The sequence below is a fragment of the Mus musculus genome, chromosome 2 (assembly GCF_000001635.26).
Source record: "Mus musculus strain C57BL/6J chromosome 2, GRCm38.p6 C57BL/6J".
NCBI lineage: Eukaryota > Metazoa > Chordata > Mammalia > Rodentia > Muridae > Mus > Mus musculus.
Window position 1 is genome coordinate 78,255,760 of NC_000068.7, and position 24,896 is coordinate 78,280,655.

The following is a 24,896-nucleotide window of genomic DNA, read 5'->3' on the forward strand; positions in this document are numbered from 1 at the left end:
TAGGCAAGTTCTCTATTTTTATTAAAAAATAAAAGCATAGGTGATAAATATAGAAGAGCTTTGTGTCTGTGCTCATAATCCTAGCCACAGCAGCTCAAATTAATACACAACAGCTATTTTTATTCTAAATTCATGTGGGTTTAATTTATACTAGTGAGCCACTATGGATTCACTATTTGGAATAATATGGTTAAAAACATGATTTAATTTTATTTTTTTTTATATTAGTAGAGATTCTGGCCCCACATTCTCTCTCATTAACGGTTTTATTTTATTTTGCTAAGACTACATACAGTTTAATACAGCAATTCTAAATTTCTTTGTATCTATTCATTTCTTGTAACACATATACATATCTGTGTGTACAGTTACTGGCTTTCCAACTATATTTTGTATTATCTTCAGTTAAAGTTCAAATTCATACTGTCTTTCCTTATTGCTGTGATTTGGACATTGTTTCTCTGTTCCTTGTACTGCAGGCTTAGTCCCTGGGGTACTGGTATCAGTACATAGAGGGATCTTTAAGAGGCAAGGCATCAAGCTGTGGTTCTCAATCTTCCTAATGCTTTAACACAGTTCCTCATATTGTGGTGACTTCCAAGTATACAATTGTTTCATTGCTACTTCATAAATAATTTTCCTACTGTTATGTATCACAATGCAAATGTTTGTGTTTCCAGATGGTCTTACATGACCCCCATGAAAGGTTCATTCAACCCCCCAAAGGGGTTGTGACCCACAGATTGAGAACCGCTGGTACAGAAGATCTTCACATCACCTGAGAGCTTGCCTTGGAAGAAATTGCAAAAGTTTTGTCTTTCTCAAAGGCTTCTTGCTTGGAAGTTCTTTTTTCACACAGGTATCCACCATGCAGTGGCACGTATAAGAAGACCATCACCAGACCTAGTGAGGCCAATGTCACAGCCTTGAGAAATATCCAGAACGATGAGTGAAGCCAACCTTGTTTTACTTTTCCCATGATGCTAGCTTGTCTCAGGTTCACTGCAGCAATATCTCAAGAAGCTTACGATGCGCACACACGAGTCAGTACACGTACCAATGGCGTTTATTAAATCCCTCTGCTAAGCATCTGCTCAAACTCTCCTTATGCCATTTGGGCAATTTTATTGACTCATAATATTTTTACAATTAAGGCTAAATTTAATTATTTATCTCTTGCATTAGTCAGGAGTGCCCTCTCCAGATTTTTCACTCAGTGCTTTTACATTCTATTTATCTGAGTTGTGCATGACAGCAGCGGCTGCCCAGTGATTGAAGTTTATTTACTTGATATGTGACAAGTTCTGCTTGCTTTCCACTCTTTTCCCACAGTGTAGAGACCTTGGAAACCTATACTTGATTTTTATCCCTAACATTTTCAGGCAAAATAAAAATAATGTGTGCAATAAAATTATTTTTCTGATTGGTTATACATTAGTATATTCTTAGATTATAACAGCACAATTTGCTATTGATCAAAGTAAAAAATAAATGGAGAGGTGGGATTATTACAATAAAACAATAAACATTTTTATTATCTGTCATTGCTCCAATGCATGGTATACATTACAACATTTATTCTGAAAGAAAAATAGTGATAATGAAATTACACCCTGAATTGCTCATGATTACTTATAAAAATTCTGTTATTTATTATATACTCATTTTATAGCTGCTCATTTTCAATGTTCTGTTTATTCATTAGCAATGGGCTTTTAAAACCCTTCAGTTGAAATAAGTAATGGTATTGATTTTTCCAAATAATATAATGGTCTGTTTGAATTACTGGTACACTCTAGTGATCTTGTCTTATTCTGTTTACTAGCCTTGCTTTAATCTATTTTCCAAATACTCAGCTATCAAGAAGACTGTCACCAACCTCTTCTTTAAAGGCTTCATGCTATTTTATGCATAGGTAGGTGTGCTAGGCCAAAGACAAATTGAACTGCAGGGGTGGAGGAAGGAGTTCAACATTACAATGTTTAAGAAGAGATTACTTCAAGCACAATGAATATAAATGACAATATGAATCAAGCTTGAAAATCATAGAACATTATCCAATTTTATAATGATAGAATAATTGGAGGACTATAGAGACAAGGTTTGAGTAGCTCAATAATATTGCACAAAGAATAAATTTCAATATGAACAGCATCATATTTGAGAACGGTTATTAAATCAAAGGCATGCCATATTCCAGTCCTCAGAACATTAAGAGACAATCCTCAATGACTGAGGGATTTAAACTGATTATAAATGAGTATTATGAGGAGGCATATTCAGCAAAATAAGACAGAAACAGCTTTTGAGTCTTTGTTTTAATTTGAGTCACTTCTGAGATCTAGATATGGACTCAATAATTAGGAAAAAAATTGATGCTATAGTATCAAACATATATATGTTCTACGTAGACAAACAGCATGTGACGATATTTGAAGACTTTTTAGAAAGTCCTTTAATATAACACTACAACAGAAATCATCAACAGAAGTCAAAATGCTACTCAAATGTCTTTAAAAAAATATAGTATAATTGTATCATTTCCTCCATTTTTCATCTCTCTAACTCTTCTCATGTTCTCCTCTTGCTCTCTCTCAAATCCATGGCCTAAATTATTCTGATATATTCGTAAATACAGAAAGCTCAGGGTCATTTCAGAACAGGTGGTGGAAAGATTTTAAGAGCCAGAAAAAAACAGGAATTTTGGTGCAAGATTGTATCTCCTGGAAATGTCAGACAGGCCACACCCACAAAGTCTCATTAACATGGCTGCATAAAATAAGACCGGAGACCCCCCAAAAATGACAATAGGCATACTCACATGGAAATGAGACGGCTCAAATATTTTTTGCCCCTTTGAGATTTTCTACCTCTTGCTACTGATATTGACATTATGTGTAAATCAAGAAGCCCAATCTAAAATTGTCTTATATTTGCCAAAATTTTTCGCAGCAAAAAATGTCTGTAATAATTTCCAAATGCAGTCCTGCTTTGTGAAATACTTGTTGAGGAAATCAAAGATTTGATACAGGTTAAGTCTGTATGTAGATCCAGGAGTGTGGCTAAGACCTGTAGTCGTAGTTCTGGGGTATCAGAGGCAAGAAGACTGGTAGGAGGTTATCCCAAGACAGTGTTAATTTCAGGACATCCTGGGATACAGAGTCAGGCCTGTCTTAAAACAGCAACAACAAATGTGTTCTTCTCTTCCTCTTGATATATAAGCCAACCCCTCACAGTGGCTGGGTTCTTAGGGCCCTCTGTAACTACAGAGGTAGGAATGAGGCTGTTCCATGGTCCTCCCTGTTACTGTTTATGCAACTTTCTTTGCAGATCATCATAGGAATTTAATGCCTAGATGTGGATCTGATAGCTGAAGTCAATTTTCTAGTAAAATTAAGTCATTAGTCTTTTTTGAATAACATAATTGTGTAAATAGTCCATGGCTTCTATTTACATGAAATATAGCAATGGCTATATTATCACCAAGTGTTCTAATGTGTATCTTCCTTAGGATATTATTTTACTTAACACATAACTGAACTGATCACTGGGGAATTAGTTCCCTTTGAGTTGTTGCTGCTTGGAAAAGAGACATATGGTTGCATGCATTTAAATTCTTCATTAAAAATGTTTACAGGAGAGGAAAAGTAATATACTCTAAAATGGAAAACATTATAGAGGGTTGTGGAATTCAGCTCCAAAGAATTTTATATCATCATTTTACTACTTAGAAATAAACATTACATCTAAATAACTTGTTCATACAAACTACAAGTAGCTCACTTCCCCAAGTAACTATTTAAGCTGAAAGTGTTCGCCAAACATTTAGTTATTCTAATTTACATGTAGACAGAAAGCATGTGTAGTTAATCATATTATTATATGAAACTTAAAAAAACCATGTTTTGTTAGTGTCTTATTGTTTTGGTTGAAAATGTATGTTTTATTTCATTTTGTTGCTTCTGTGATTAATTGTTGTTATATATGTTATCAAGTAGAACTTGACTTTGTGTTTCAGTCCACCTTACTAGTCATAACTGGACATTTGGGTGGTGTTTATCTGAAGTCCATAGTGGTGGTTATGATGCCCCTTCTGCCAGTGTCTGCCTGGTATACACCCGATCACACACAAATCAGAAAATCAAGAAGAGCAAAACTTGTTCAGTAAATTAGCTAATTCCACAGCCTTTGAAGAGTTGAGACAACATCTCAACTTTAAAAAATGACATTTTAAGGTCATCTAGAAGAGATTAACAATGAACAGTGGCCAAAATAGAGAGTGAGTAATCAGGGAGGTAGCTGTTTTTATTCTTTCTCATAAGGAATGCTTATAAATATGATGTTATGGACACTGTGCTAGATAGATAGTTGAGGGTACCTGAAAAGTAACTTGTAATTTGTTTGGCATTCCAGAAAGATGCTCAGATTAGCTATGAGCAATAGAATGGGTCTCTCCAGTCTTGGAATACTGACTCCAGTGACAGTTGCAAGCCAGGAGACTCTTGTGGTGGTTAAGGGCACACCCTTACTCAAGGCTGTGTTTTAGTTGAAATCCATTTTCTTACATGTGTTCCTATATTCATCTCTGTGAATTACAAAGATAAGATATTGAACCAAAGCAGTCTAAATAATGGCAAGCTTCTTCTGATTCACAATATGTGGATACAGTCCAAGGTGAGGAGGTCATGGGGGTGGGGGTATGAGACTGATGTCACATAGCACCTACAGTAACAATGCACAGCTGACTGCTAGGGCTCGGTTTGCCTTCTCCCTTTTATCCATTCTGGCACCCCTAGGTTCGTGTAATGGTGTCCACACATTTAGATGAGTCTTGCCACCTTAATTAACCTGATCTAGAAAATCTCTCTCAGACAAATCCAGATGTTTGTTTCAATGCTGGTTCGGAATCACCCCTAGTTGGCAATCAAACATAACGAATACAGTTAGTTAACCAGCACAGTTGTCTATCTGTATCTTCTAAAGGCAGAAACTAGTACATACCTTACTGTAGACATTTGTGCTCCTACACTTCACAAGGTCATGTTTGCTTCAGTCCCCAGGGCTAGTTCAGTAGTCATGCTGGTCTGATGTCCAAGCTGACAAACTAAGTCAGTACCAAGTGGGCTGCTGGTATGTAAATGTCTGAAAGAGCTAGCCAAACACACAGGTTCATCTGTGCAATCATTCTCTCAATTCTCCTGATTTCTTTTAAAGAATATTGATAATTTCCACTACTCCATTAACATTTCTTACAATCCTGTTAGCTTAAATGACTCATTATTATTATACGAGAAGCCTATAAAAATCAATATTTTTAAGAGGTAAGAAAAAGAAACAAGGAATAAGTCAGAAAAGAAACCAACAGGTAGTTGAGTTGAGAACTCGTGCTTATGTTAGTTGCAACACACACACACCCCCTTTTTTTTCTTTTAAGACAATACAGCAACACATAAAGTCAGAATACAAAAAGGTAATACTCACTATTAAAGAAATACAAATTAAAGCATTGGGATTTATGTCTGGAAAGGTAGCTTAGTGGCTAAGGACACATGCTTTGCAGGATGAACAAGATTATGTTCTTAGCACCCATCTAATTGGTTACAGTTTCTCCTCTTTTTTTTTTTTTTTTTTTTGCTTGCAGGAGCACCAGGTGCACACACTGTGTGTGTGTGTGTGTGTGTGTGTGTGTGTGTGTGTGTGTGTATGCAGACAAAACACCTGTAAACATGAAATAACTCTTCTGCTTTCACATCTCATGTTGAAAAGTAATTAAAAACTTCTGCTTTTCAACATCCAGTAGGGAAAGAGTATACTATATACTATCACACAGGGTTAATGGAAATGTGTTAGGATATTTCCTTGGATAAGCATTCAGGATAGTTTTTATTTTGTGATTATAACAGAGTAACCAGGCCTTATTTCTAAGAGTACAGCTTGACTTTAACATGTACACACACACACACACACACACACACACACACACACACACACACACACACATGTTGTTTATATATACATATACATATGCATATACATATACATCATATACATACACATACACATATACATTATACATACACACACACACACACACACACACACACACACACATATATATATATATGTTGTTGCATGGTGTTAAATTTCGATACATTTGAGGGAATTTTTCTTTTAAAAGCCAGGGGAATGTAAGGGGATATGAATGGCAACCAGGAACCCTTATTCTGGAACTGGCTATGTTTCTTGATGGACATCTCAAACAAGAACATCAGATTCAACACGTGGACTATGTTTATTTAGGGACACAATCCTGAAAAGCCTTGAATTAAATTGCACGGGTTACTCCTCTCTCATCTCTGAACATACACAACACTCCTCATAAAATTAGCTTACAATTTCATTACAAAACCAAATGAAATTCTTTAAGAGAAGTAAGACAACTAGCTCATATTTTACATGCATCTAAAACTTTACTTAATTTTTAAATATTGCTTTGCTTTTAAGTCTAATTTAAGCTTGGTACCTTTGCTTCACTCTAAAATACTTTCTGTTACATAGTCAAGGATCTTGTCTTAAAAGGATATTCTTAAAGCCACAGGAGGCAATGTCTTCACATCTGCTGACATATCTTTAAATAGGTGTGTTGGAAGATATAGATAGATAACACACACACACACACATACACACACACAAACACATATATTAGAAACTACTGTCATATTTAAGTTAAAAAAATTTACCCCCCCCCCCACCTTATACTGTCATACCATACACATAACCTGGAAAATAGCTATTGCATTTTCCAGTAGAGCAGATTTGTCCACATGAATTTGTTGCATTATATATATATAAAAGAGCAAAGAAAAAAAGCCAGGGGCATGTTTGTTGGAGGTGTGGTATAGTGTGGGGAAGGGAGTGTTTCTGCCGGCTCCTCTTAAGGCATCCCTTCTCCCTGAGGTACCAGCCGCAGTATAGTATAAAATAGATTTATTTAGGGCATGTGGAGGGGATTTGAGTGGGTAGTAGAAACAGAGAAAGACACACACACACACACAGACACACACACACAGAGTGAGAGCAAGAGCAAGAAGAGAGGAGGGGAGGGGAGGGGAGGGGAGAGGGGAGGGGAGGAGAGGGGAGGGGAGAGGGAGAGGGAGAGGAAGAGGAAGAGGAAGAGGAAGAGGAAGAGGAAGAGGAAGAGGAAGGGAAGGGAAGGGAAGGGAAGGGAAGAGAAGAGAAGAGAAGAGAAGAGAAGAGAAGAGAAGAGAAGAGAAGAGAAGAGAAGAGAGAAGAGGAGTAGAGGCCAGCTATGAACACGTGGAGAGAGGGGAGTGGAGTGGGCAGAGAGGGAAGAGAGGAAGGGACAAAGAAGGGCAAGAGAGTGAGATTGGGGCAAACAACCCCTCTTATAGTGAGTCAGGCATACCTGGCTGTTGCCAGGTAACTGGGGTGGATACTAGCCGAAATGCTAACAGAATGTCCTGTAAATCGAGCCATACATAATCTGCAAGCCGGGCTTGTGTCACTTAGCACAGTATATCTCAGATTTAATGAGGCTACATAAGTACTCTGCTCAGCACTGTTTCGTTTCGTCAGTGAAATGTCTTAGTTCCAACACAGCCGAACATAATTTATTAAAAAGTATTTGGTTTTCAGAATTATTTTTTAAATAACCCTTATTCATTTCTATGTTTTCTTGTACAAGCTTCGTCATTCTGGATCCACATCCTTCAAATGTTGCCCACCGTGTGATAGGTAAGTCATGGTCTGCCGCTCTCTGAGGTCTTTGGATATCCAGCTTACACGGAATCGTTTGTTCAAGTCTCCCCTTCTTCCGTTACCTTCTTTCCTTCTTTAGTTATGAGGTAATTGATCACTTGAATTTCTTGCATCTCCCTCCTTTTTTTATTCATTTGTGGATTGGATCTTACCTAACTGTCTTGATTACCACAGCCATGCATTTGGGTGGAGGAGGGCTCAGCTTTGATTCTTAACTCTAGAATCACTTTGCTGGCTTCAGGAGTTTGAAATATTTCAGTCATTATATTTTTCCATTTGTGAAGTTTCTGTTGTATTCTTTTCATAAGCTCCACTTCTCTTCTGAGAATGCCTACCCTTTCATTCCATTGAAGATGTTTTCTTTATCTCATGGAGCACATATAACAGCAATTTGAAAGGCTTAGGTTGATAGACTAATTCCTGGGCACTCTCAGTCTTGTGATTTCTCTTTTCCCCTGAGATTTAATCATATTTTCTGTTTCTTTTTATGTCGAGTCGTTTTGGATTGCATCCTGGACAACATTAACATTATATGCAGCTTCCGAGTCTTCTTATGGGTCTGTGAAAAATAATATTGCTTTCTTTTTAGCAATCAGCCTGGCTGAGCTAACTCCATAAGGTCTGTTGCTGTGTTCTGTGGGAACTCATAAAAAATTCCAGGTAAATTCTGAGTCTTGTGGTTTGGATCTGTCTTGTGAGTATATTACTGATGGGCTTGGCAGATCCTCCTGTGGATTCATACACAGATCTAGGCATCCTCCTTCCCGATCCTTCTTTGCCTCAGAGCCGATGTTTCCAAATTATCTGTCCGACTCTTCTCCTGAGTGTTCTGGCCCGGAGAGACACATTTCCTTACTTTGTGTTTAAATTTGCCAAAGACAATTACATATAAACTAAGAGCTAGAGAGAAAGATGCCCCATGTGAGCTGTTTCTCTAGCTTTGATGCCCTGCACAATTGTTTTACTTGTATTTACTTTCAGAATTCTCACCTAGGTAACCAGATGTGGTGTTTTTCTTTTATGCTTTAATCAGGAAAAGTTGGCTGTAGTATAGTAATGTCTTCTTTGATTAAGTGATGGGTACAATTTCTGGGCCTGGGTCATATTTATTGGGGCTGTATCAGTCAAAATCCCAATGTATAGACTGTAAATCTATTTCTTTTGTCTAAACTGGCTTTACCCATACCCCTTTTATGTTTGAATTTGGATAAACAATTTTGGATAAGTAAGGGCCATCTGAATACTCCTGAATGCACATTTGTCATGTCATTCCTTAATCTTTTCATGCCGGATTTTATTAGAGGACCTGTTCCATGGGGCTCTTTTAATAATTCTTTATTAGTTCAGATTTTCTTCCTGATGATCCAAGGACTCGTATGTAAGAAACGTTCCTGGCTAATCAGAATAAAAGTCCTTTATGTGTTGACTAAGATCTGCTCTGCCCTTTCTCTGTAGCAAGCAGCCAATTGGCCGTCAGGGTCTGACCTTACTTTTCACACTTGACCATATCTTACCTCATACTGTGGACTGCTCTCTCATTAAATCTTTAGCAGTGCACTGACACCCTACTTCACAACCAAAGCCCATCATCATTATTAATCAGTTCTTCTGATACTTATACTTGGTTTCACAAATTCCTCCTCTGCCTTTTTGTCCTCACAGATTTTCCTCAGCTGTGGCAGCTGGCTGTGAGTTGGCTGTGGGCAACTGGCTGCCCACAAATCTAGCAGCCGAGTGGCAGTTGGGCTCTGTATCTTTTGCTTTGCTTCTAAAGGTTTTGGCTGTTAAAGACTAGGACTTTCTGTGGAAATCTGCTTAGTCAGCCTGGTGTATGCACAAATATTAATGAGGGAAGGAGTTAGCATTTCCTCAAGCCTCCTTGTGGAAGCTGTTTCCAAAGTGAGTCATACATCAGCATCACTGGGGGAATCTAAAAAAAAAAAAAAAGATTTGCTCCCCAGGTAGTCTCATTTAATTGGTATGGGGTTCAGCCCAAGCATCATGAGTTTTGAAAGATCTCTGGGTGACTCTAATGGGCTTCAAAATGTGGGAACGCAACCTGGGCATAATTTTTGTACCATGCGATTTAGAAGCCAGTTAATAAATAATCCTTCCAAATATTAGGCAGACAGCAGCCAGACACGAATTATGTATCCAAGCGGGCTTGTTACACATTCTGAGTTGATGTTTCCTCCTTTTGTTCTCTTTCTCTCTCTCTCTCTCTCTCTCTCTCTCTCTCTCTCTCTCTCTCTCTCTCTCTCTCTTTCTCTCTCTCCCTCCCTCCCTCCCTCCCTCCCTCCCTCTGTCTCTCTCTCTCCATTTATCTCTCTAGTTTCCTGAGATGGATTCTGTAATCAACTATCCAGAGATACTCTTCTCAGGCTCTGATTTTTTCAGAGATTCCAAACAAAATGATTAATACCAGAAGTGGTCCCAGGAAACCAGCCCCAGTAATAAGATCCTGAAGTTGAACAACATTAGGCCTGGAAGCCAAAGTCTGTACTGTTGAGCCATGAGGTTGACGGCAGCAGTGTACTGTGACACCAGAGGAGAGAACAAAGGGCACTGGGGCAGGCAGGGCACAGTGAACAGTGAGTGCAACGGTGGTGTGAAGATGGGCGTGGTGATACGAATAAGGAAGGCCCTTATAGGCTAACATATTTGAATGCTTAGTCATCTTGGAGCAGCACTGTTTGAGAAGGATTAGAGGGATGAGGAAGTGCGGCCATGTTGGAGGAAGTGTAACAGTGGGGTGTGCTGTGTGGATCCGGATGTAGAACTCTCAGCTAATTCTCTAGCACCAAGTATCGCTGGATGCTACCATGCTCCCTGCCAGGATGATAAAGGACTAAGCTTTGAAAGTGTAAGCGGAACCCCCAGTTAAACGCTTTCTTTTATAAGAGTTGCTTTGGCCGTGCCTCTTCACAGCATTTGAACAGTGATTATGATACTGGTGCAGGTTTACTGACTTCCATTAATAACTTTAGATGCATTGGAGAAAGGAACCGAATGGTTTGGGTTGAGGGTGAACTCGGCACAGAGGAGATACCCGTTGTAGCCAGAGGCAACCAAACAAAAAGGCCCAGTGAAAAGATTCTATAGGGATGATGGCAAAGCTTAGGCTCTGTTAGAAAGTAGATGAGATTCTGAAAGCAGAGATGGGGCCCCGAGGATGGATAAACGTAAATACTTTGAATCCCTAGACTCTCCCTAACCCTTCAGTTAGAAAAATCAGTTTCCTTACTCTTCCTCAAAGTGAGCTGCTTCTTTTTGACTGGAGCTGAGTAACTAACTCAGATGTGGAGCCCCACATTAGTGAGGCCTGCCCTCAACATTGGCCTGTCACCCTCCTTCTTGATAAAAGATAATCAACCAGTGTCTGATGATAGCACATCCTAGGAGGAAGAAACGTAATAGCTGAATGCTATGGACTAGCCTGGGCATGAGGACCACGCCTGGGAAAGGATGCTGAGGGACCTGCACAGGACTGGCACAGACAGGTGGAGCTGTCCTCATTAGAATGCTGGAATGGTTCCTTGTAGCTTGCACACAGCCAGCCTGCAGTTAGTGAGATGGAGTGGATGGATATGCCGTGGCAGGGTGGAAGAAAAGGACCGAGTTCTCAGGGAGAAAATGTTAGATTGAGTTTGCTCACTGAGAACTAAGACCCTTAGAGGGGCAGGGGACCTTTTGCTGTCACTTTGAAGGCTACAGTGGGGAGCACTGCAATTTTGTTCAGTTACTTATTTTGTTTTATTGACATTTATTTATTATAAATAGAGATGTTTCATAGGGGAATTCCCACTAAAATGTATAATGTACTTTGACCATATTTATTCCACATACCAACTCCTTTCTTTCATTTATCCTACCCCAGTCCTCTTTCTTTTCCCAGTTAGTCCTATGTGTGCTCTCATGTCATTCACACACACACACAATATGTATATATGTATGGTATACATGTATACATGTATAAGAAATCCAGGGTCTACATAGAAAGGAAGTTTGAAATTAGCTTGAGTTTGATTCATGTAGAGTAACATAATTTTGACATCCACCCATATTCATATAAACAAGATAATTTCCTTACTATTCATGGTTGAATAAAACTCCATTGTGTATGTAGGCACATTTGCTTCACCCTCATCTGTTCACAGACAGCTGGGCAGATCCTATGGCTTGCCAACTGTGAGGAGTACTTGCGCTTTTGCAAATCTCTCTGAGGCTGTTGCCCCCTGGTGCCAAGCTTGTGTTAAGAGGGGATACATGCCATTTAGGTACAGTTTTCAATACCAAGAGGATGGCTAGAATTCAAAAGTAGCACAGGATCAAGTGCCAGAATTTACCTGAGCAGCAACAAAGCCATACAACAGTAAAGCTGGAAAGGCAGCCAGTGCTAGTGACCAGAGAGCTGCTTGTGTGCATGAAGCAGAGAACACACCACCTAGGGTTCTCCGGAGTCATGCAATACAAAGTTGTCAACATTTGGCAGGGAGACAGCTCATGTCATCCACTGCAATGACAATTTGTTTTTCTCTTTCAGCACAGCTGAGTTCTCATTGTCAGAGTCCATTAATTGAAGGAAAGGTTGGGGATGGAGGGACCTTGAAGTCAGCTCAAGTTACCCCAAAGCCAAGTTCTCAGCATAAAGTAGATTTATTTGGCCCAGAAGGACTGAGGGCAGGGGTAAGGGACAAAGACAGGACATAGAGGATGAGGGAGAAGGAAAAAGTAACAAGGGAAAGGTGAGAAAGGGGTAAGGGAGAGGGGGAAGTGATATTTTTCTCAGAGAGACAAAGGACTGTCTCTAGATAGAGGAGGGGACAGATGTGGCCCATAGGCAACTGGCAGTTTAAAAAGAGAAAAGAAGAGACTCCATATTAGAATGAGGTATTGAATTTTCATTAGTCATGTTAATTAGGTAAGTCAAAAGGAGGCTTTTTGATTGCTACGTCCAATACTTTGATAACTGGACCTTGGTAGTCAGTCTCAGGAGGAGAAAGACTACCAAGACTACCAAGGAGGAGGTGGGCAAACAAGGGACCTGATTTTGTGGTTAGCTTTAGGAATGTAATCTAAGGGGTTTTGGCAAGGCAGAAGCAATAGGGGAGAAGGACAGGGCCTGCCAGAGCCATGTTTGCCATGCTCAGGCTGGCTAGAGTCTCTTCAGGGCCCCTGCAACATAACCACAAGAATAAACAATAAATATTCCTCAGTCCCTTTTCAAAAGACATGTGGCCGTTCACCATAGCAACTGCATTTTGGATATGGGAAAATTTGATAAAGGAAGCAAAATGTAGATACATTCTTGGATTTTCTCACCCTCTTCCAGTGAGCTACTTAGGGAATTCAATCTTCTCATTCTGTTCCCTCAGGCTCATTTTATGTGTGAACCTGATTCTCAGCGTGGGAAAAATACTAGCACCAAATGCACGGTAAAACCTGCAGCGAGCCTACAGCCTTAAGGAGCAAGTGATCACCTGGTCTCTTCTCTTCTCTTCTCTTCTCTTCTCTTCTCTTCTCTTCTCTTCTCTTCTCTTCTCTTCTCTTCTCTTCTCTTCTCTTCTCTTCTCTTCTCTTCTCGTGCATAAAGTAGTAAAATTAAGACATGTCAACCTGGATAAATAAAATCACGATAACAAAAAGGAGCTGGAGCTGCGCATCAAAAGGAGAAGGGACAACACTTAGCACCCTGGAGATTCACTAGCAAGTTCTCTTAGTGTCCATCTGGCTTGTGACAATGTCGACCGACAATTAGAACAACCATCGAGAATAAAAAGGGGCAGTCAACTATGAACTCAGTCCCTCTAAGAATGAAGTCTGACCCCTTAGTGCAAGATGGAAATCAGGAGAAAGGTGAAAATTAGTGGATTGCTCAGGACCAACTGCAGCACAGGTTGTCATTTGTCAACTAACTTCTCTATATGGAGTTTTTGTATAAACTCCCAGTCATGGCTACCCTGAAGTATCACCTAACTTACTTGGCTGTAGTTGTAAGTAGTGCAAACAGCTAAAGACGTAGAAAGAAAGGAGAAGGAAGGGTAAATTGGAGCTGAAGTGGTCAGTGGAGAGGTATGTGCCAGAGGGAGTTTTCTTCTGAATTTAATTCATGTACTCTTTAAAAAGATGAGCAGGAACTAGTTTTTAGTTATAATTTTAAATAAATTATGAACATACAGATTTATATATAAAATTCTGTCACAATTAACTTAAAAATATTTTTCTTGAACATTTTAATTTTGAAAATAGTGAGACCTTCAGAAAAACATAAGTTTTTCCCTAGATCTTTTCTTAAAGAATACTTACAGTTTTACCAATTATTTGAGAATTCTTCACACTGTATTTTGATCATAGTCATATCCAGAAATTTTTCATAAATATCTTTTTTAAGCCCACCAAGGCCAATTAGTGTTGCCCAAATATTATTGATATGGGCCCAACTGCCACAAATCATACCTTTAAAGAAAACTGAGTTTCTGTATCCCAGCCGCTGTTATTTGCCAGTGGCTCCACAGCTAGCTAGCGGTCGGACTTCATGCTTACCTTCACACTGGGTTTTGTCTGTCTTGACTTTGAACAGAACTTATGCATGCTGTCATATTCAGTGTGAGTTGACTTAGAGCAGATCTTATGCATGCTGTTGATACCACTGTGAGTTCATGTGTGTAACTGCCTTGTATCTAGAAAACAGTTTCCTTTTATTCATCTACCACCCCTATCTCTTACAATCTCTCCACCCAATTTTCGGAGATGATCTTTGTGCCTTGAGAGAGGGTTGTGGTATAGCTGCCTCACTGAAGGCTGAGCTCTACAGTCTCTTAGTCTCTGAATGTTGACCAGATGCTAGTCTTTGTGTTAATTTCCATGTATGCAAGGGGGAGCTTCTCTGATGTGGGTTGAGAAATGCACTGATCTCTGTGTGTAACAATAAGTTTTGGCACTAATATCAGTGCCAGCCAGGTATGAGCTCCATCCCATGGAGCAGATCTTAAATCTAATCAGTAAATTCTTTGTTTCATTCTGTGATGTTCATGCCACTATTGCAACAGTGGACAGATCTTGCCAAGACAGTTACTATTATGGCTAAGAAGGCTTGCACCTTGTTAAGATCAATGTTTGATTTTTTTTTCCTCTGGTAGTTGACATAACACCTTCTAGTACGATGAGAGCTAGTCAGGATGGATAAAACTTGTAAGTATCCACTTGATTTCTCCATTCTTTATGACTTAAGTATGCTGTATCTTCACCAATAAGGTCTTACCATCAAGTTCTTAAGAGTAACAGAGAACAATGACAACAATGTGTCATGTGGTAGGTCTATAGGGTTCCAAATAGCCAGAAACACAAAAGGGATGCTGTTTTTTAGTACTAGGGCAAATAAAAAGCATGTATGATCTTGATAGGGCATTACTCCCCCCCCCCCCAATTACAGGATAGCTCAATTTAAATTCTATCTAAGATGCCTTTCTATTGCTGTAAAGACACACCCATGATCAATGTAATTTATGAAAGAAAACACTTCGTTGTGGGTCTTATTTTCAGTTTCAGAGGGTAAGTCCATAATCATAATGTCACAGATTATGGTAGCAGGCAGCCATAACACTGGAGCAGCAACTGAGAGCTTACATCTTATCAGCAAGCATGAGGCAGAGGGAAATCTAACTGGGAATGATGTGACCCTTTAAATCTCAAAGCCCATCCCAGTGACAAACTTCCTCTTACAAGAACACACCTCCTAATCCTTCCTACATAGTTCTACCACTTGTGGAACAAACATTCAAATATATGAGCCCATGGGGCTATTCTCATTTAAACCACCACAAAGTCTTTTTTATATTTTTCTAGTTCTTATAGCTAATCTTTTCAGTAGACATTTCCTAAGTTAACTCTCCCCATAGCACAGAGGGGTATAGCTAAGGAAATCTGAATATTCTCAGTTGGTCTCTTCTCCCAAACTTTTCTTTTTTGTCTAATAATTTTCAGTGAAGAAATAAAGTTGTTGGTGTGGGGGGGGGTACACATTTTAATGACACCTCCCTCTGCTGTCTGAATGGCATTCTTCTCCTTATCTGTGGGATGGTGTTCCTTCTCCTCTGGGTGCACGTTTATAACTTAGGCAAATGTGGATCAGCTATGATGTGAGCTTGTCACCTTTTGTTCTAAGCCTGAGAGTGTTAACTATCTACAGGCAGGGAAATAATGTGCAATATCTTCTCTTACTGCATAAAGAAGAATAAGGGGGTGATTTTTGTTACATGTGCTCTGGGCAAATTTGAACATTTATTTCAGATTCACCTTGCTATAACAAATTGTTTTTGCAATTCTTCTCCACAGAGTTGGAATCTCATCAAACTGCCAACAACAACTATTTTATATCTTGAGGCACTTTGGATATCTGTTACATCTTTATATAAATTGAATAATATACAGATCAACTCAATGCTGACTGCACTGTCTTCTAAGTTTATGTTATATTTTCTTTGAATTTTTCCACTCTAGTTTCTACTTCAAAGGTGTTGGTATGTGCATTGTTTGATTTTTCAGATGCTTTTAGAAATATTTTTGAATTTCCCAACTACTACAGCATTCATCTCCATGGAAGTGGAAGGCTGGAGATGTCTCCTTTTATGGATTTCACTCTTCAAAGCCCTGCCATACACCCTAAAGCTGGAAAACACAGACAACGAATAATTCCGAGTTTAATAGAGGATCATTTTAGAGAAATGTCTACAGGTTAATTTTCAGGGGAAATTAGTGGTATAGTCATTGGGCCGTGAAAACACAATGTGAAAACTTGACTCAGTTAAATATTCAAGCATGACCTTAGAGAAGAGTCCTTCAGTTTGGCGTTGATAAGACAAATCAGTGATCCAAATTGGATGCCCTCCTTTATGTTCTTAAGATTAGTGGAGTTATATAATATGATATATTTTTTTGAGAACTATCTTTCTTCAACCTAAGGGCAAGTATGTGATTTTTAAGTAGGCCCATCTTTGTCTCCGGCAGCAATGAAGCCTGAAATAGAACTTCCCTTTTTGAATGAAGTGGTGAGGTTAAGTAGGAAAAGTGATGGAGGGGGCCACATAAAGAAAGAAAATTCAGACTTGAAATAAAATGATGTGTGTTGTATTTCAACATCGCCTAATGAGAACAATGTTGTTTAAGCTTTGGCAAAAGTGTACATTTCTGTGTACTGTGTGACTGATCAATTTGTTTTGAAGTACTGTGTTTGGTATACAAGTGCAGGCTCATCTTAAAGCATTTATAGACTTTTTTTAAACATTAAGACTCTATGTGTTGCTAAAATTTACTGAATTTATATGGAAAAGGGACTTCATATTTCAAGAGGCCTCCCAGGACCTTAATCATGGCTTACTCTTCATGAATATTGAGCAAAATATCAGCAGCCAGCTTCACCTTATAAAACTATATAGATCATACCACAGCTCTTTCAGACTCTCATTTTTATTCTCTAGCGTTAGCTCTTAACTTTAGTCGTAGTAGAAATTTCATCGTTCCTTGTGAAAGATGAAATAAGAATTTTAGAACCTTTATTTTTCTACTTTACTTAACAACAAAGAATAAAACATCACTCTCTTAGCACAGTTGGCTTAAGGCACACCTGAGTATTTCAATATCAACCTGTAATGCATTTATATGCTTGCTAGGAGTCGTGGCTACCACCGGAACTGTTAGAAGTGCTGTATCTCTGTCTCTGTCAGTCACATTTGTATGTTGCTGTGATGATATGTCTGGGGGAAAAGAATCCTAGAAAGAAGAAAGATTTGCTTTGGCTCACAGTTCAGAGTGCTCAGTGTGTGGCTAGATGAGCCACTGCCTGTCTCCCGGATATGAATCAAAACGTCAAGGTAAAGGGCTTATGCTGGAGCGAACCTTTTCTCTTCCATTCTAGGAGGCCAAATGAAAGACAGGAAGGAGCCATAGAGAAGGTACATCCATTGAAGTCACACCCTAGGAGACCCATTTTCACCAACCAGGACCTTCCTCTTGGTTTGCATCACTGTCTAACAATCTAATAATGCACTACCCTATGCATCCATAAGTACATTGCATCATCGGCAAGGTCAGAGATCTTAGGACTGAATCACTTCCTCAAAGTCCTACCTCTAAACACTGTAATGGAGACCAGGCCTTCAACACATGCATTTTGAAAAGACACTTCATTATTTAAACCAATATCCATTGTCTGGTGCTCTGTCCTGAAGCTGTCCAAGTGTTTTAATTTTTTCCCTGTCTTATTTCTTTGAACACTATACAACTGAGAAGTCTGTCTTTTCTGCATTGCAGCTACAGCCTTGCTGCAGAATTGAAAGGACAAGGAAATCCCTCAGTGTGGTGAGAAACTTCATTTTAGAATGCCTACATGATATCAGAATGGAAAAAGTCAGGCCTTTAAAGGGGCAGCCTTTTTCACATTTGCTGCCCACCAAGCATATTAGACCTCCTTGAGCTACTGACATTGTCTCTGAGTGTTGATCCATTCAGATTGGCACCTGTGTGTCACTTTCTGTCTTTGGAGTTGATGCTGTTCAGTAAACTGCAGTCTCTTTGTGGGAATGTTCCTGGAAACCCACTGATTAATCTTCTCAGGTTGTACTTTTCTTTCATTTACATTCTGAGATGGGTGCTCTCGCCATCTCCAGTTCTACTTCATACTAAAGACAGGAACCTTTGCTTGCTCTAATAATAGGTTTTAAGTCAGGAGGAAGAGAGCTTTAACTCAGTTGGCATGGAGGGCAGAATATATGGTGCAGTGAATAAACAAAGACCTAGAAGGCTTTTGTCAGCCTAAAATACTCCCTGCGATTGTTTTTGATGAAATAATAATAATTATAGTGACGGCTGAGGCTTGCCACTGAAAACCTGTAATTTTTAGCAGCTGTGTCACGACCATAACAGCTACTGGCATGTATAAAATAAAATGTACGTTTCCTTAACTGAGATTGCCTGTATATGTAAATACCCTATTACTTACTGTGCCTGATTTTTAATTATCAACTTACCTGAAACATCCTAAAATTCATACAATTTGAAAAGTTTTGTTTTATGAACTCATAAAAGATTTGAACCCAATAATTTCTTTTAAATAAATTAATTAATAGACTTGATCGAAACACAGTTTATTAGGAAACATTGGTTATGCATAGCTCCAATCACGTGGATACTGCACACCCAGCGTTAACTAATCAGTTGTTTGATGGACAGAAATCTGCCCAACATCAGTACTATTGAAGGACTCTATGGTGGGAGATGATATGCAAATGTTATCTTCACAGTATCCGACTAGCACGTTTCCAAATTTTTATTTGCACAGTTTATAATTTATCAAAGAGGAATGAAAGCCCTTCTAGATTCTGTTTAATATTTTGACAGATAATTCATGATATAACAGGATTTGCTAGATGAATGCCCACTACCCACTTGCAAAGAAAGCACAGTTTGCTCTAGTTGCTTGGCACTGGCTGGGAGGAATAAGGGAATCAGGAATCTGTCGTCAGGAACTTCTTTTCTGTTACTTGGGGAGGCATGTTAATTTGAGATAACTTTAATCTGGAACTAACACAGCTATAGGTGTTCACAGGTGACAATGAGCAGTCTGATGATAGAGGAAAGACTTCAAAAGGAGGAATTTAGGACCACATGGTTACAAGTAATGACTAATTTACTTTCCTTATTATTTTACTGCAGCTAGTTGAGAATCTAGAGTCAGGGTCCAGAAGTAGTCAATGCTCACAGGGAGGAGATATTCAGAGCAGACGAATGCCATGGGAGGGTCCTATAGACACGTAGTAAGTCTTGACTCCAGAAGAAGAAAAGAGGGAAGGAAGAGGGAGACTTATGGACCAAGCAAAGGGCAAGAGAACGAATGTGGATATAAGATCCAAAGCAAGGATTTGCTCCAATAGGCAATCGTGCAGATAATCTGTATTCTTCCTATTTCTGGCAGAATCCGAGCTGGATGTGACCAATTTTATTAGCAAATTCATACCAGAATGTGATTATGTTCCTCTAATTCCTACATTTTTCCTCCAGATTTTGTTATTATTATATATGTAAATGGAAAATTATGTGTCAATCAACAAAATGAACTAAATCCTTCCTAAGTTGGTGTGAAATCGTAAATATGTTTGGAAACAATACTTCATGCTGGCTTTTCATAAACAATTTGATATCCCCTCACAGTCTGCATGAAGCTGCTTTGCTCGCCAGGGAGATGGAGAAAATACACAATATTGTGGCCTCTGGTCCTGAAATAAAAATACTGGTTTGATTAAATGCCAGTTGGTTGTAAACGATAACCCACATAAACAGTAGGAAATCATTACGCTTAAGCAGTGAATTCTAATTTAATTTTATGGCCTTTGGAAAGAAATCCCTCAGGCCAGTGAGCAGAAGCCAAGCAATGGTGACTGTGCTGGGGATTCCAGGATTCCAGCTCTGTTGGGCCAGCTCTGGGGTGCCCTAGCCCTGCCCAGGGTAACCATCCACATCCGTTCTTTCCACTGTTCTTCTGATGGGGTCATTTTATGGTTTGTCCATACCCGTGAATTTTCCCATTTTAAGTCTATGTGTTTCATCTGTTTTATTGCTGCATTTAGAATGCCCCCACGAACTAAGTACTTCTACACCACCATTTAATTCTATGTAACCGGTTTTCTGCACCCCTTCTTTGTAAGAAAGAGAATTTCCACATTTTATTGTGTGCGTGCCATACCTTTTGCTTGTCATATTTACTTTGAAAGTCTTTTCTTTTAAACATTTATTCTCTGACAGTGTCATATAAGTTTTGATGTAACTGGATCATATACTCTTGTTAGTCTCGTACTCCCCTCTCACTTCTGCTAAATGTCTGCTTGCCCCTAATAAATCCCCCTCCTATTTTCATGGTTTTTAAAAGGGTTTGTGATTCATTGAATTTATTAGGGTTGCTCACATGAGCATATGAGGAAGAGTGTTTACTGGAGCATGTGGAACTAGCAGGTGGCTATACCAGAGAAGAAAGTGTCCCACACCAGCCCTTAACAGTCAACATGTCCTTAAGGAGAGCTGGGGCCTCTACTTTCTCCCTCAGCCCCAAGGAGAAGGCAATAGGATCTGAGCAGAAAAATCACTGCTGCTGTGATTTTGTGAGCAGATTGTCATGTCTTGTTTAGGACGTGGCTCCTTTGTCCCTCTCATCGGTTCCTACACTCCTGCTGCTGCTTCTCACTGAATGTCCCCAATGCTTTAGAGGTGGTATAGACATGTACTATTTAGGGCTAAGTTTGCATATGTAATCATTTGATTTGAGAGGAATTCCATTAGACCTTAGCTGGGGGATTCTTCTTCTCCTTTATAAGATGTTTATCTTCTGGGGTCACTGCATGATGTCCACTTGGTATCTTGGCAAGTTTGACAAGAACGAAGGAGGATTTCCTCAAAAGCCTGCTACACTGAGGCCCATAGGTCAAAGGCTGAGCTCACATACTTTGTCTTTTCCACATGATTACATGTATATTTTAGTGTGGTCTCTTCAGCGTGGCTGTAAGTGTCTCACAAGGAGACTTGGAACTAGAATAGGCCAAAGCAGAAGCTGCCATCTTTGTAAAAGTAAGAAAGAGGATGGAATACCATCTCTTTCACTGTACAGATGGGTCAAGATAGTGATAGGCTAGTCTAGGTTCAAAGGGATGGTAAGTATATTTTATGTGTTGATTAAAAAATATTCAAAACTTATTTAAATATAATATGTACTTTTTGTATACATGTAATATTATAATGTATATATTACAATATATACATTATATATGTACAATGTACATATAATGCATATATAATATAATTTGTATAAATAAATTAAGTAGATTAAATAGATTATAGTTCACTGGTATGCAAAACCAAGAGTCTTCTACACAAATACATATTGGAAACACTAAAATTATTAATATATATATAAAACAGTCAATTAACAATATGTATAGAGTTATTGCTTCTTCATGCAGTACCATTGACAGAATACTACCAATTGATAAGTCAAACTTAAACAGGTTTGTTTCCTACAAACATTTGATGTACAGATCAGGTAATTAGCCTATGCCTTGTCCTTTAGCCTTTATGTGAATTGTGCTCATTAACTTTCTGCTTAATAGGCATGTCCTGAGCTTTTAACAAATCCTAGCCTATACCTTTGTTGGTTGCTGTGAATGCGCATACCAGGCACGAGGTGCAATGTACCGTTGGCTTGACGGCACATCAAGAGACGCATCCTGCCTCTCTTACTTCTGTTGAGCTTATCTGTGTTGGCACTGCCTGATGGCAAATGCGGTGACATGTAAAGACACCTGCTGGCATTGATTTGGCGTTGCAGTCAGAGGAGACAAAGAGAGATTACTTTTCAGCATTTTGTGCCAGGGCTGTTGATCTAATCGGATCTACACAGGAGCTCATACAAAGATGCAAGTTGTTTTAGGCAGGCATCTGGAGCTGTCTGGCTGGAAGAGTTATTATGTATCAGAACAAATTAGGCAAAATTAGTACAGCATTCAAATGGCACCAGCACAGGTGTAACATTGGCTGGCTGCTAAAATATGTCACATAGCAACACAATCACACTCATTACAGAAGAGTAAGTTACATAGACAGGCTATGAGAGCAGAAAATACCATAGGCCATTTGTTCAGAAGCCATGATATGACTGGATTAATTAAAACATGCCAAAATTTGCTTCCACGTGCTTTGGAAATGCTTTGCATCAGAGGAAGAAAGACATAGTAAGAAATGACAGGCCTTTTCTAAAATTGGCTTTTGGATTTCTTCCCTTGTTTCTATGCTTCAACTGAAGAAGCATTTATTAACTTCCTCGTGTTTGTACACGTTTCCCTATATTCACGCACTCAACAGGATTTATTGAGGACTTGCTATTTACTAGGCACTGGGCCAGGAGCAAATGCGTACCTGAGAGCAAAATTAGGCACGACTGCAGCTTCAAGGGGGCATCTGGAATATTTAGGGAAATAAAGAAATAAATAAACTGCACATACATGAGATGCACTTAAATGAAGAGCTCTGTGTAAGGTAAGCTAAACACTTCACATTATAAAGCTCTGGGATTTCAAGGTGTACGATGAGTTTACTTCTTATTCTCCAGTTTAACCTGGTTGCTCTCTGTGAGGCAGAAAGTGGGTAACTCTCCAGAAGAGGAAATTCAGAAACCTGTTTCTTGTGGCTCCATCCACACCATAAATGGTTTCTCACTGTTGCCATTCAGACGGCAGGCAGGGGAAGGACCAGGAGGGTTGTGGGTGGGAAGCTTATGAGTCTGGCTTAGAAACAGGGACTCTTCTTTCTGCCCACACTTTTTTGTTAAGAACTCAGGTGCATGCCTCTGTTTCACTCCCAGAGAGGAGAGAAAGTAGTGTTTAATTAAGGCCCCAAAGAGTAATGGGGTATATTAACTAGTCTCTGCTATGTGGTTATAAAGACAAATTAAGACATAGATAAATGAAAAAACATCTAAGTTACAAATTTCTCAGGAAGTTTATAGTTTGGTTGCTGAACTATGCGCACCAAATATTGAGATAATGCACTCAATTGATGTATAAAAGAAAAGAATATGTAAAGTTAAGAGGAGACTCTTTAAGCTGTCGTTGAATCCAAGTCTTTCTGGAAGTGAAGAACTGAGCACCTTGCTGAGGTGCTGCTTGGCTAAGTGTCATTGCTGGATCTTTTATTTGTCAGACAGGCTCAAAAATGCACAGTGCACACATTTACCCTCACTACACAGTCGAGTTGTATTTTTTAACTTCTCCTAGAAAAACCAATCCTTGCACTCAGTGGCAATAATTCTCAGTGCTGAGCTTTTCTCTGAAGAAACCCAATCAAAGGGATTTCGATCCATAACAGAATCATGGCTGTGCATTGGCCAGGACATCACAATCTATCAGAGAAGCTCAGGCAGAAGTCCGTCCTTGCTTAATTGGCTTGCAGGCACAGGGCCAAAACTCTTTCCAAGATGGCTAAAGCTGAGCCACACAGAAGAATCCTGGAATCATCTTTCTCAGGAGCCTGGCCAATGTAACATCTGGCAACTGGCTGTCTGAAACTGGGAGAGCTGTACGCTCAACTGCTGAGCTGGTTACAAGGACTCTGAAAGGAGAAAGGAGTCTCTCTCTCTCTCTCTCTCTCTCTCTCTCTCTCTCTCTCTCTCTCTTTCTCTCTCTCTCTGCCTCTGTGTGTGTGTGTGTGTGTGTGTGTGTGTTCACTTCATGATTTGAGACAGGTTCTCTTACTGGGCCTGGACCCTGTGTTTTAGTTAGACTGAAAGGGCCCTGAGTTCCCAGGATCTGCCTGCCTCTTACCCAACCGCTACCAGTGCGCACTGGCTGATTTTTACCTGAGTGCTGGGCAGCCAAATTCAGGTCCTAATGCTTATGCAATAAGGGCTTTACCAAGTGAACCATTTCCCCAGTGCCTTCAGTGCATATATCTGTTTGTTGAGTAAGTGCTCCTATATTGGAAACATTGAAATTTGCCAGTATCTTTTGTTAACTTCTGAGGTGATTTCAGTGAATTGGAGATACAGCTAATAAGAACTTAGATTCACAGCCTTTGCCTCATCCATTCTTTTATAAAATATCAGTATGATAATATTAGTATGACGTCTGAAAATGATATATGAATAATACATAATATACAGATTGAGGAGTTGAAGAATGTAGAGCAGATCCAGTTTGGTAATCACTGGGGAAGACATCAGGATTAAGAATAACTCTGAAAATACAGTTTGCAGATGACCTGCTTGCAACTCACTTAGAAGGCTCAGTGATGTGTGGACTGCTGGGCCCTCTCTCTTAGTTCACGCATACAACTTGCTGGCTCTTGATCTGGGATTCTGTATGTCAGCCAGAGTTCCCTCAAGCTTAAAGAACAGCTGCTAGAAAGGGACTGAGGCAAGCCTGGATGTAAATCATCAGATTGCTCCTCTCCACTTTCTAAGTAGATGTCAATTTTCAAAGTGAACATTTTCTAGTCATTGCAGATTTGGATCTAATGAAAGCCTCTCTCGATACACAGTCAAGTCAAATATGTATTTTCTCCTTGCTTCTTTCGAATGACCA

At 39.3% G+C, this 24,896-nt stretch overlaps 1 protein-coding gene and 1 non-coding gene across 2 annotated transcripts in view; both read left to right on the top strand.

Moving 5' to 3' along the window:
* Gm14461 (predicted gene 14461) overlaps positions 1–24,896 on the top strand; it is a 64,684-nt gene that overhangs the window by 18,213 nt on the left and 21,575 nt on the right. Inside the window, exon 3 of the mRNA NM_177843.4 lies at positions 7,706–7,755. The gene's annotated coding sequence lies outside the window, so the exon portion shown is untranslated. The remainder of the gene's footprint in view (positions 1–7,705; positions 7,756–24,896) is intronic.
* Gm39864 lies at positions 10,275–16,280 on the top strand. Its single transcript, XR_866502.1, has 4 exons — positions 10,275–10,642; positions 13,155–13,214; positions 14,919–14,970; positions 16,114–16,280. It is a non-coding gene; the product is annotated as a predicted gene, 39864 (transcript).